This window comes from Scyliorhinus torazame, chromosome 2, assembly GCF_047496885.1.
Source record: "Scyliorhinus torazame isolate Kashiwa2021f chromosome 2, sScyTor2.1, whole genome shotgun sequence".
In the NCBI taxonomy this organism is placed as follows: Eukaryota; Metazoa; Chordata; class Chondrichthyes; order Carcharhiniformes; family Scyliorhinidae; genus Scyliorhinus; species Scyliorhinus torazame.
In genome coordinates this window covers 389,227,637-389,241,218 of record NC_092708.1, presented here as the reverse complement: position 1 = coordinate 389,241,218, position 13,582 = coordinate 389,227,637, and the positions used below count along the sequence as shown (strand labels likewise).

At 47.3% G+C, this 13,582-nt stretch overlaps 1 protein-coding gene across 1 annotated transcript in view; it reads left to right on the top strand.

The window, feature by feature from the left end:
- Nucleotides 1-535: 535 nt before the first annotated feature.
- LOC140405615 (ovarian cancer G-protein coupled receptor 1-like) overlaps nt 536-13,582 on the top strand; it is a 27,109-nt gene continuing 14,062 nt past the window's right edge. Inside the window, exon 1 of the mRNA XM_072494162.1 lies at nt 536-1,004. The gene's annotated coding sequence lies outside the window, so the exon portion shown is untranslated. The remainder of the gene's footprint in view (nt 1,005-13,582) is intronic.

The window sequence follows — 13,582 nt, the reverse complement described above, 5'->3', positions numbered from 1 at the left end:
ACCGACTCAATGCTGAGCTAAATCTGTCTGCTGGGGCAGATAAAAATACCCCCTGGCCCTCATTTGAAAAGAAGCAGGGGAGCTCTCCCTGTGACCTGGTCAATGTTTATCCCTCAATCAACATCACAAAGAATTATTATCTGCTCATTATTGCCATGGTGTGGAGAGGCTGCTGTTGGACTGGGGTGGGCACAGTAAGAAGTCTTACAACACCAGGTTAAAGTCCCAACAGGTTTGTTTCAAATCACTAGCTTTCGGAGGTGAGGTTATTATTGCATTACTGATTGTAGCTTGTTGTCCACAAACTATATAATAATCTTTATTAGTGTCACAAGTCGGCTTACATTAACACTGCAATGAAGTTGCTGAAACTCTGCCCTGTTTCCTACATTAGAACAGTGACTACATTTCAAAAAGTGTGTCATTGACTATAAAGTGCTTTGACATGTCCGCTGTTCGTGACAGTATATAAATGCATGCCCTTTTACAAACTGAGATTATTTTACTTCCCTTAAAATTCCTGGGCGTGCAGTAGAGTGACAAAGTCCCATCCTATTCCCGTCACAGCCATCACTTCTTGAAATAACAGTTCTATCTTACGTTGCCAATTTGCACATTTCTTTACTTTTAAACAGGAGGCACCACTTCCCCACCCACTGCGATCTCGTGTCGAAGCACAAGTCAGCTCCGAGCACAGAACACGCCCTGTGTAACTGGTGTCGGCCAAACCACGAGCGCCTGAGCTCTCAGACCGAAGTTCTCCTCCGCTCGCTTCGGCAGAATTCAGAACAAGCAGCACGGTTTGTGAAAGAGAGGGTGCGTGCAAACTCTTCCAGTTTCTAACTCAGGGTTTAACTGCCTGGCTCGGAGTAAAAAGCAGGACAGCTGTTTAGTTAGTTCCCAGGACTGCTGTGAAGTCTCCCCTGCAGTTGCTATTCAGGATCAGCTTTTGTTTGTTTACCGAAATCGGTCCAAAAATGCAGAAATGCAGGTGATCCTCAGAGGTAAGTTTTTGACCTAGTTTTTTTCTCCTGTTTTGTTTTTGGTGCGTGTGTGTGTATGTGGTGGCTATAGAGGAATTGCATATTCACCCTGATTGCTGAGAGGGAGGAAGGAATTGATGGAGAGTCTGGGATGAAAGTGGATGGCTGGGTGGAGCTGGGAGCAAGATACATCCCCTGTGAAAGGGCAGAGCGAGCTGCAAGAAGTGGAGAGGATAAAATGGGCGATAAGGAGAAACACTGAAGCTTTGGTCAAAGATTTTTACACCGATATGATATCTTCCTCTAAAGGATCAGGGTTCACTGTAACTGGTGTTTAGAGATTTTGTTCTGTTAATGGAACTGCTCGTCTACTTTGACCTGCCAAATGGAGAATGAGAAGTGAAAATATCTGCTTTCAAACCTTGTGGAGTCTTGCTTTGCCCCTGGTGTGGTCCGGTGGAGAACAGAGATCATTCCAGGTTAGTTTGTGCACCCAAAAACAAAGTTGCTGCTGGAGACCTGCTGAAAACAGACAGTGGCGCAGCTCGTCAGATAGCACCTGTTGGGAGATAGAAATTGGGCGGGATTCTCCCACCAGTCCCGTGCTGCCGGCGAAGCAGAGAATCCCGCAGCACGTTTCATCGAATCATAGAATTTACAGTGCAGAAGGAGGCCATTCGGCCCATCAGGTCTGCACCGGCCCTTGTAAAGAGCACCCTACTTAAGCCCACAGCACCCGATCCCCATAATCCCACCAAACCTTTTTGACACTAAGGGGCAATTTATCATGGCCAATCCACCTAACCTGCACATCTTTGGATTGTGGGAGGAAACCGGAGCACCCGGAGGAAACCCACGCAGACACAGCGAGAACATGCAAACTCCACAAAGACAGTCACCCGAGGCTGGAATTGAACCCGGGGCTCTGGAGCTGTGAGGCAGCAGTGCTGCCGTGCCGCCCAGGATGAAAGCATTTCATCAGAACCTCCCACAGAATCATAGAATGGTTACAACACAGAAGGAGGCCATTTTGGCCTGTCGTGTCTGTGCTGTCTGTCTGGAGGAGCAATTCACCAAGGGCCATATCCCTGTCATCTCCCCCATTGCCCTGCACACACTTCCTTTTTCAGATAAAAATCCAAATTCTTCTTGAAAGTCTGGATTGAACCTGCCTCTGCCAAGTTCTCAGACAGTGCATTCAAAACCCTAACCATCCATTAACACCAGACCTGCTGATTATCTCCAGCATTTTCTGTGTTTCTTATTTTGTGGACTTGTATCTTCACAGAATAGTGAGTATTTCTACAGAATATTCTAATATTCTTTTGGAATGTAAGATGGGTGGAGTTCACTCACTGTGGCAGGAATAGACTTGACAACTGATGGCTTTTGCTTACTCAACATTTTTCTAATTAATTCACGTGACTATTGTGAAGATTGGGAGTGAGCCTTTTTTGCTGTATAATAAGGAAACAACCCTTCACTTACTCTGCATATCTGTTGTCAGAAAATGGTTTAATTGTGGGTGTCAGCTGTGGCTCGATAATTACACTTTCTCATCAGTTAGTCAGAAGGTTGTGGGTTGGAAATGCCACTCAGGGACTCTAGAGCATGTATTCCAGCCTGGCGCTCCTGGTCCAGGACTGAGGGAGTGCTGCACCGTCAGAGATGTGACCTGTTGGAAGAAACATTGATAAAATAAACTGGCCATTTATCGCATGGCTGCTGTTGGAAGCTTGCTTTGCGTAAAACTGGCCATGTACTTCATTGACTCTAAAGCACTTTGGGACAAAGGTGCTATAGGAATGCAAGTCCTGTAGAGCTAGAGGAGGTTACGGAATTGGGGTGGGATTTGAAAACAAGTGATGCGGTTTAGAAATAGAGGCATTGCCAGAGCAGGAGCTAATATAGATCAGCGAGCACCGGGATGGCAGGTGAACGGGACAAGGTATAAGTTAGGATTTCAAGCAGCAAAAACAATACAGATCCTGAACTCGCCCCTCTCCATTGACCCAGGTTAGTCTTTGGCCCAATATTGCAGCAGCCCAGAGTCAGGGATCCAAAGCAGGACATCGGTCCAAGTGTATATCTGGAGGGTGTAGGTGGCTGGATAATAGAAGAAAATACACCCATGAAACACATCATGAGGAGGAGAGTCCAACATGCAATGACTTATAAAGAATGATCCACATCCCCCACTCCAGCTCACCATTTAGATTTATTGTCACGTGTACCGAGGTACAGTGAAAAATATTGTTCTGTGTATAGTCCAGGCAGTTGTTCCATGCATGAAAAAAAACATAGGGCATATGATAAATACACAATGTAAATACTTAGACATCGGGTGAAGCATACAATGTCCCGCTTTTCTAACCCTCCTCCAATGCCCCCTTAAGCTACTATTTATTTTACCATGGCGCCAGGCAATTGCATCTAAAAACTGGTGACCTAGACAGCTAAATATCATGTTGGGCTGCACCTTTCTTTAAATAAACCACCAGGGAGCAATTATAGATGGAACTAAATTGTTTCCAAACCCAACCACACACTCCCTTAGGGTTAGGGTTAAAGCATCAGAGGAAATGTGAAGTAATTTTAAAAGTCTAAGTGATTGCTCGATGATTTTCCTTCACTTCAGTGTGCTACTGAGGTGACTAGGCAGTCAATTCATTGCTTAACCTAACTGTAACCAGCAGAACTGTGTAATTAAATCTCCCCCGGATCCAGCTTTGTTTATTGTGTGAGTAACTTGCATGAAAAAATCTGGCAAAAATTAAAGCATTAAATATTTCTTCCAAATTAATTCAGTTGCTTTTGGCTTAGACCAATGCTGATACTGTCCAGTGCGAGCACAATCAATATTGTTCCACTCTGTATAGCCAGGGGTGCTGCCAAAAATGAGATGCCTTCCAACCTCTCTTTGATAAATATGATGGAAGCAGTCCCACTCTGCAAACTAGATTCCCAGTTCTGTTTCCCACACAACACCCACCAGGACTCAGCCATGCCGTTTAAAATTGCTGCATTGACTGAGCAGGATCAGACAGCAGGCATCGCAGGGTTTTTTTCTCCAGACTGCACTCGGTCAGCCCATTTCACTACGAGGAGGAAGAGGGATGCTACACGTGCTGAGGAGGAGTAGGCCGCCTGGTCCCCCTCAAGCCTGCTCCACCACAAGATGTCTCAAGCACCTTACAGTCAATGAAGCAACTTCACTGTTGTAATGTAGGAAACGCAGCCATCAATTTATGCACAGCAAGCTGCCACGAACAGCAATGCGATGACTAGATAATCAGGTTTTTTTTCATGTTGCTTGAGGGTTAATTATTGACCAGGACACCAGGGAGACCTCCTCTTCCTTCTCTGCTTGGATCTTTTATACCCACCCGAGGAGGCAGATGATGGGACCTCAGCTCACCATATCATCTGAGGGGCATGTTATGGACCAGGGTTTAGAAAACTCCAAAGTGTATCATGGAGTTCACCTGACCCACAACTTTTAATAGATTTTGGTTATGGGGAGCACAAGGGCCCACTTTACAGGTGTGGTACAGCAGAGATCTAAAGTACTTTGAAAACAAAACAATGTTTATTCTATGAATTCAGTTAACACTCTATAAACACACAGTAAACATTTTATCAACTAAAACACTGATACTTTCCTAAATACAATATTCTATAGGTAACCCGTAGTAACTTTCCTAACAACATCCATAAGCCCCAAACACTTTTTAACAAAGACAACAGGTTTAAATTCTCTACAGAAACAGGTATTACTTTGAAATCAGCAATGAGCTGAACCATTCTTTAGCTTGTAGAGAGAAAGATCAATACACACATCTGCTTGGTTCACATGCAGCTCTCCAACTGAAATCAAAACTGAACACAGAGCCCAAACCAGCTTTCAGCACAAAACAAAAGTAAAAAGCAGAGCAGAGCCCAGCTTCACCCACACACTGACATCACTGCAGCTATTTGATAACCACCAATTTCTTAAAGGTACATCCACCTGACAGACAGCACCTCCATCAGGGCAGCACTCCCTCAGCACTGCACTGTAGTGTCAGCCTAGAATTTTGTGCTCAAACCTGCGGAGTGGGATTTGATTCAAGAACCTTGTGATTCAGAGGTGAGAGTGCCTGAAAGATAGCTGACATAAGGAAGCATTAGAACAAGTGATAAAAGGTTTGGTCACAAGGTTTGGTTTTAAGAAGCTTCAATAAGGAAGAGAGAGAGAGAAAGAGAGAGACAGACAGAATTCGCACAGGCAGAAAGCATTAGAGAAGGCCTAAAGATAGAGAGAGACAGACAGAATTCAGGAAGACCGAACGAGAGAGACAGAGAAAGACAGAGAGCATTAGGGAAAATCGAAAGGGAGACAGACAGCATTAGGGAAAACTGAAAGAGAGGCAGACAGACATATAATGGGCAAAACTTTCCACTGCCCACCACCAATAGCGGGGTTCCCGATGCGGCGGAGAGTCAGGCGTCAGGGTTAAAAACGGGCCACAATGCCAAACATGCCCATCCCCCACCCCCCCCCACCCGAGATCACCTAAATAAAGAGATCACCCCCACAGTGACCACCTACCTAGGGGGAACTCCCTTCAAAGATGGTCTGGTAGGCTGAAAAGTAGATAAATTCAAGGCCAGATGAAATGTATCCTAGGCTATTGAGCGAGAAAAAGGAGACAACAGCAGGGGTGTTGGTAATCATTTTCAAATTCTCTTTGGCCACAGGAGAGGCCAGAGGACTGGAGGATAGTCGACGTGGTAGCATTATTCAAGAAGGGATAAACCAGGAAACTACAGGCCAGTCGGTCTAACCTCAGTGGTGGGGAAACTATTGGAAGCAATTCGGAGAGTCAGAATTAACCTACATTTGGAGCGGCCGGGATTAATCAAGAACAGTCAGTATGGTTTTGTTAAGGGAGCTCATGTCTGGCAAAATTGATTGAATGTTTTGAAGAGGTGACCAGGTGTGTAGATGAAGGCAAGGCATTTGACATAGTCTACTTCTACTTCAGCAAGGCTTTTGATAAGGTTCCATATGGGAAGCTGATGGCGAAGATAAGAGCCCATGAGATTCAAGGAAATTTGGCAAATTGGATCCTGAATTGGCTGAGATGCAGGAAGCAGAGGGTGATGGTCGAGGGGTGTTTTTCTGACTGGAAGCCTGTGTCCAGTGGGGTCCCACAGGGATCAGTTGTGGGGCCCTTGCTGTTTGTGGTCTATATAAATGATTTAGACATGAATGTAGGAGGTTTGATTATCAAGTTCACGGATTTGGATTTTAAAAAAATCCCATCCTTAAAGTTACAAATCCAATGCACAGAGTGAACAGGGCAAACCCTTAATCCATCTCATTGCTTGCTCCAAAAAACAGTTCAAATTCAAATTGAAGCCAATTCATGGTCTCCACAAGAGAGATGCACAAGAGCCAAGCTGACAGGAAAAGGCATCGCACCTCACCTTGGGCTTAACCTGATGCTTGATCTTAGCAAAAAGGCCGAGAAGCGATGCTGTAAATTCACAGGTGATCCAAAAATTGGTGGGATGATAAACAATGAGGAGGATAGCCTAAGATTACAGGAGGATATACACGGGCTGGTCAGATGGTCTGATCAGTGGAAAATGGAATTAAATCCGGATAAATGTGAGGTGATGCACTTGGGCGGGACAAACGAGACAATGCTAAAAGGCAGGACCCTGGGAAGCACCGAGGATCAGAAGGACCTTGGTGTGCATGTACACTGGTCCCTTAAAGCAGCAGGGCAAGTGGATACAGTGGTTAAGAAGGCAAAGGGTAAGTAGGGACCGAGGAGGGTTGGCGCTGCCAAACCTAGGGAGCTACTACTGGGCAGCAAATGTGGCGATGATCCGCAAGTGGGTGATGGAGGGAGAGGGGGCGGCATGGAAGAGGATGGAGATGGCGTCCTGTAAAGGAAAGAGCCTGGGGGCGTTGGTGACGGCACCGCTGCCGCTCTCGCCGACAAGATACACCACGAGCCCGGTGGTGGCGGCAACGCTAAGGATCTGGGGCCAGTGGAGACGGCACCGGGTGCAATGGGAGCCTTGGTGTGGTCCCCGATCAGGGGTAACCATCGATTTGTCCCGGGGAAGATCGACGGGGGGTTCCAGAGCTGGCATCGGGCGGGGATTAGAAGAATGGGGGACCTGTTAATTGACGGGACGTTTGCGAGCCTAGGGGCACTGGAGGAGAAGTTCGAGATACCCCCGGGAAATGCCTTTAGATATATGCAGGTAAGGGCGTTTGTGAGGTAACAGGTGAGGGAATTCCCGTTGCTCCGGGTACAAGAAATTCAAGACCGGGTGATCTCGGGTGTATGGGTCGGGGAGGGCAAGGTGTCGGAAATACACCAGGAGTTGAAAGAAGAGGGGGAAGCGCTGGTAGAAGAGTTGAAGGGTAAATGGGAGGAGGAGTTGGGGGAGGAGATTGAGGAAGGTCTGTGGGCTGATGCCCTAGGTAGGGTTAATTCCTCTTCCTCGTGTGCCAGCCTTAGCCTGATACAGTTTAAGGTGGTTCACAGAGCGCACTTGACGGGGGCGAGGTTGAGTAGGTTCTTTGGGGTAGAGGACAGATGTGGAAGGTGCTCAGGGAACCCGGCGAACCATGTCCATATGTTTTGGTCATGCCTGGCACTGGAGGGGTTCTGGAGAGGAGTGGCGGGAGCAATATCTCAGGTGGTGAAAGTCCGGGTCAAGCCAAGCTGGGGGCTAGCAATATTTGGAGTAGTGGACGAACCGGGAGTGCAGGAGGCGAAAGAGGCCGGCATTCTGGCCTTTGCGTCCCTAGTAGCCCGGCGAAGGATCTTCCTAATGTGGAAGGAGGAGAAGCCCCCCAGCGTGGAGGCCTGGATAAACGACATGGCTGGGTTTATAAAGCTGGAGAGGATTAAGTTTGCCTTGAGAGGGTCTGCGCAGGGGTTCTACAGGCGGTGGCAACTGTTCATAGACTATCTCGCGGAGCGTTAGAGGAAGGTTGGTCAGAAGCAGCAGCAACCTAGGGGGGGGGGAGACGTCCTGGGAGGGGGAGTGGGGGGGAATGGGGGATTGCCTGGGAGGGTGGGTGAGCAAGAGGTAACATGAAGGGTTGGGGAAACTGGCACGTGCGGGAGAGAGCCAGTGTACAAAGCTATGTAAACATATCATTTTACCATGTATATATCTTGCTCTGTGCAATTTCTTGTTACTTTGTTACGTGTGGCGGGGGGGGGGGGGGGGGGTTATTGTTTGTAAGGGAGAAAAATTGTGTTAAAAAACTTTAATAAATATATATATTTTTTAAAAGAAGGCAAAGGGTGGCGGAGTGGTTAGCACTGCTGCCTCACGCACCGAGGTCCCAAGGTCGATCCAGGCTCTGGGTCACTGTCCGTGTGGCATTTTCACATTCTCTCTCTGTGTTCACGTGGGTTTCGCCCCCACAACCCAAAGATGTGCAGGGGAGGTGGATTGGCCACGCTAAATTGTCCCTTCATTGGAAAAAATGAATTGGGTACTCTAAATTAAAAATAAAAGAGAGCATATGGTATACTTGGTTTAGGGGCTGGTTTAGCACAGTGGGCTAAACAGCTGGCTTGTAATGCAGAACAAGGCCGTAGCGCGAGTTCAATTCCTGTACCAGCCTCCGAGAACAGGTGCTGGAATGTGGCGACTAGGGGCTTTTCACAGTAACTTCATTGAAGCCTAATTATTATTATTATTATTACTAGCCTTTATTAGCTGAGGCACAGAGTTTAAGAGCAGGGAGGTTAGGGGCTTGTTTAGCACAGTGGGCTAAACAGCTAGCTTGTAATGCAGAACAAGACCAGCAGCGCAGGTTCAATTCCCGTACCGGCCTCCCCGAACAGGTGCCGGAATGTGGCGACTAGGGGCTTTTCACAGTAACTTCATTGAAGCCTACTTGTGACAATAAGCGATTGTTATTATTATTAGGCTGGAACTGTATAAAACGTTGATTAGGCCACAGCTGGAGTATTGTGTGCAGTTCTGGAATCCACATTATAGGAGGGATATGATAGCACTGGAAAGGGTGCAGAGGAGATTTACCAGGATCTTGACCTGGCTGGAGAGTTTCAGCTATGAAGAGAGATTTGATAGACAGGGACTGTTTTCTTGGACAGAGCAGACTGAGAGGGTACATGATTAAGATATATAAAATGATGAGGGGCATAGATAGAGTAGACAGGAAGAAACCTTTCCCCTTGGTGGAGAGACCAATAACCAGGGGGCATAGACTTAAAGGGGCAGGAGGTTTAGAGGGGATGTGAGGAAAAATATTTCACCCAGAGGGTGTTGGGAGTCTGGAACTCGCTGCCTGAAAGGGTGGTGGAGGCAGAGACCCTCAGAACATTTAAGAAGTATTTAGATGCGCACTTGTGATGTCAAGGTAAAGAAGACTATGGCCACGAGCTGGAAAATGGGATTAGAATAGTCAGGTGGTTGTTTCTGACCGGTGCAGACGTGATAGGCTGAAGGCTTTTTTCTGTGCTGTGGGCCTTTATGACTCTATGACTATGACATATATTCTCACACCTGCACACACTCGCACATTCTCTCGTACACTCACTCACACGCACACTGTAGGGAATCCTGAACCCAGGAACTTTCATCACATGAACTCGTACTTGTAGCCGCCATGCCCCACAAACCCGCATCATTGGACCATCCTCCAGACGTGCTGTTTGGGATGGTCAATTGGAATGGGAACCGACTCTTTGTTACCTCTTTGGATTAATCCTGATGGTTAGTGAAACCATCTTTGAACAAACTTGTTCAAAGCGTCCGATAATTCTTTTTCCTCGGCATTGCTCAAGCACTGTCCAGGAAATTAATCTCCAATTCCGATGGAACGCAGCTTGCAAATCAAAGCGAGGACCCATTGTCCACCCACAAAACAACTCATTTATCTCTGGGATCTGGGAATTATAAACAAACTTCATTCTTCGATAAAGTAACTTGTGTAAGGCTATGTGAGATTTTAACATGACAGGAACATAGACACGAGCAATCGCTTGTTTATTGAATAGGATAATTAGATGATTAAGTAGTATGTCATCTGAGAACTGAAATTTTACTAAAATGATTAAATACATTTAGTTTAATTAATGAATAATAAATATTCCTTTTGGCAGTTGCTAACCTGCTTCTAGATATCCATTGCCTTGGGTGGTTACTTTCTACTCTGCAACTGAGATAGCCAATTGTTTTTTGAGATTTTTAATAAATTACAACATTTATTAACAAAGGAAAAACAGGGGCAGCACAGAGACACCGTGGTTAGCACTGCTGCCCCACGGCGCCGAGGTCCCAGGTTCGATCCCGGCCCTGGGGTCACTGCCCGTGTGGAGTTTGCACATCCTCCCCATGTTTGCGTGACTTTGCCCAAACCCAAAGAGGTGCAGGGTAGGTGGATTGGCCATGCTAAATTGTCCCTTAGTTGGAAAAAATTAATTGGGTATTCTAAATTTATATATTTTTTAAAAACTTAAAAACACAAGATTACATTTACACAGTTAAATTTAGTCTTATCATAGAATTCAATTATAGAATTTACAGTGCAGAAGGAGGCCATTCAGCCCATTGAGTCTGCACCAGCCCCTGGAAAGAGCACCCTATCCAAGCCCACAATTCCACCTTGCTCAAGACCACACTTCCACCCTATCCCCATAACCTCACCTAACCTTTTTTAGACACTAAGGACAATTTAGCAGAGCCTATCCACCTAACTTGCACATCTTTGGACTGTGGGAGGAAACCGGAGCACCCCAAGAAAATCCACGCAGACACGGGGAGAATGTGCAGACTCCACACAGACAGTGACCCAAGCCGGGAATCGAACCTGGGACCCTGGGGCTGTGAAGTAACTGCTGTGCTAACCACTGTGCTACCGTGCTGCCCTGTCTTGCATGACATTTCCCCCCATAAAGATTTCTACTTGGTTAGACTCACAAATGAACATCCTTTTAGGGAACAGCTCGAATAGAGATATTAAAAAAAATTATTCAGAGCATTTTCCATTCTAACAAAGTAAAACCACAACACACAACAAATACATCCCAAATGTAACCACTCTCCCAACCCCATCCCCCAAAAAGCAAACAAAATCTCACCAGACAAACCACTCCCCCAACATCTGACAGGGACCAGCTCCCTAAAATAGGAAATGAAAGGTTGCTATCTCGACCAACTCACTCATGATGTACTTGATCTTTTCTAAGTACAGAAACTCCATAAGGTTACCCAACCACGATAAAGCACTGGGTGGAACTGGAATCCTCCACTCAAACAGAACCCGCCTCTGGGCTACCAACGAGGCAAAAGTGAGAGCATCTGCCTTCACCCCTATCTGCAGCTCCGAAGAATCTGAGACCCCCAAAATGGTCACCAGCGGGCACAGCTCCATGACAGAATCCCTGACATGGTTTTAAAGAAGGAGACCCAAACGTTTAGGACATGACCAGAACATGTGCGTATGATTCGCTGGGACCCGAGAAGAACACTTGCACTTCCAGAAAAAACCCATTCATCCGTCAATTTTGTTTTTACCTTCAGTGGTACCAGTTTTTCTGCCAAATGTTAACTCGAAGGTTTAATTAAAATAGCACACTCCGAACTATTTAAATTAAATCTGCCGATTGAGCTGTGCTGCCTTCCTTCTCTTTGCTCCCTCTTATCTTCTTTCCTATATTTCGGTGACCACAACCCCACATACTACTTGGCATGTTTCAGTAAGAGCCCCATTTTTTAATATAAACAGAGCCACTCAATGGCGGTCAAAGGGGGTGTGTGGGGGGAAATAGTTGAATTTTGACGGCATTCCCTCCAATCATCCGCTGTGACAGGAATGAAAGTTCCATGCAAACTCCCAGAGAACACGAAAAACTCAGTTATCACAGATTGGGGCAGCACGGTAGCCTTGTGGGTAGCACAATTGCTTCACAGCTCCAGGGTCCCAGGTTCGATTCCAGCTTGGGTCACTGTCTGTGCGGAGTCTGCACATCCTCCCCGTGTGTGCGTGGGTTGCCGCCGGGTGCTCCGGTTTCCTCCCACAGTCCAAAGATGTGCAGGTTAGGTGGATTGGCCATGATAAATTGCCCTTAGTGTCCAAGATTGCCCTTAGTGTTGGGTGGGGTTACTGGGTTATGGGGATAGGGTGGGGGTGTGGACTTTGGGTAGGGTGCTCTTTCCAAGAGCCGGTGCAGACTCGATGGGCCGAATGGCCTCCTTCTGCACTGTAAATTCTATGATTCTATGATTCTATGATAAGATGATTGATAGGAGCCCAGTGAAATGAGTCACATTTCTGCACCAGCCAATGCCTCTACCTACAGAGCTGATGGTGGCATCTTGCCGAATTGACAAAAGGTCATGGGTTTGAGTCCCAGTCTAAAGACTTGGGGCACAATTTCACGGAAAGATTTCCAAGTGTCTAGATTTCCAGATTTGGGCACAATTGGCGGGGTGTTTCTCAACGGTTATTTTGGTGAGATCTCGGCCAGTATTTAACGGCACTTAGTGTTGGAAATGAGCCACCCACCTTCTTCACCAGAGTTGTGCCTCAGCGTCTCGACCCCACAAAGGGGAGCTACTTTTAAGTGCTCCCTCACCACTCACTCCCAGGCAACACACAAGTATGGCAACGCGCAGACCTGCTCCTTGCTTTGGGGATGCTGACATGGCCAGGCTTCTCTGTGAATGAGAGGCAGGACATCCTGTTCCCCTGGGTGGGTCGGAGGACCTGCAGTAGGGTCACCAATTCTGCCTGGGATGTCAATAGCAGCGGCTGTCCGTGCGGGCAGCATGTCAAGGCTCACTGCTGTCCAATATTGGAAGACCACCAACAATCTCCACCGAGCTGCTAGGATAAGTTACCACTTCTCTTCTGGCATCAGCTCCACCTGCCACCCCTCAAATTCCAAAACCCGCATTCTCCTCCCCCCGCCCCCCCCCCCAAAAAAAAAAAACACTGGCTGCCACCTCGCACCCTCCCCACAACTGATCTTCATGCTTGCTCCTCAGAACCCGCTGGCACCTACCAGCACAACCCCTTCATGTCCAGGAGCGGTGTTCACACGTGCCACCTTCTATGGATCCCTGATCCATCAAGTGTGCAGTGCACAATGCCCTCTCTTTGTCCCTGTAGGAGAAGGTATCCCATGATAAGCGTGAGAGGGTCAGGATGGAGCGGGGGTGGGGGGGGATAGCAATGTACCAGAGATCCGAATGCTCATCCCCTATGAGGAATGGGCCCTGGAAATCGCGGTGTTGTCAGAGGAGGGAGCAGCCTCGAACATCGAGGTTGGCCTGCGTCAGAGAGGTGAGGATCAACTGTCCCTTCATCCAGGTGACCTCGCTATCAAGTCATGCCAGACAAAATGATCCTTCCCTCTCCCTGACCACATGTCCATTCTCTTTCAGGATCTCCATCTAATGAGGCCAGGCCACCTGGAGTCACCCCTTCCCCCATCTCTCTTCTCTCCCCCCCCCCCCCCCCCCCCACTCTGCCACCCAAGAGACCCCCATGGGGGAGAGCTCCGAGGAGGCCATCAAGGTGTCACAGCAATCACCCACACCTT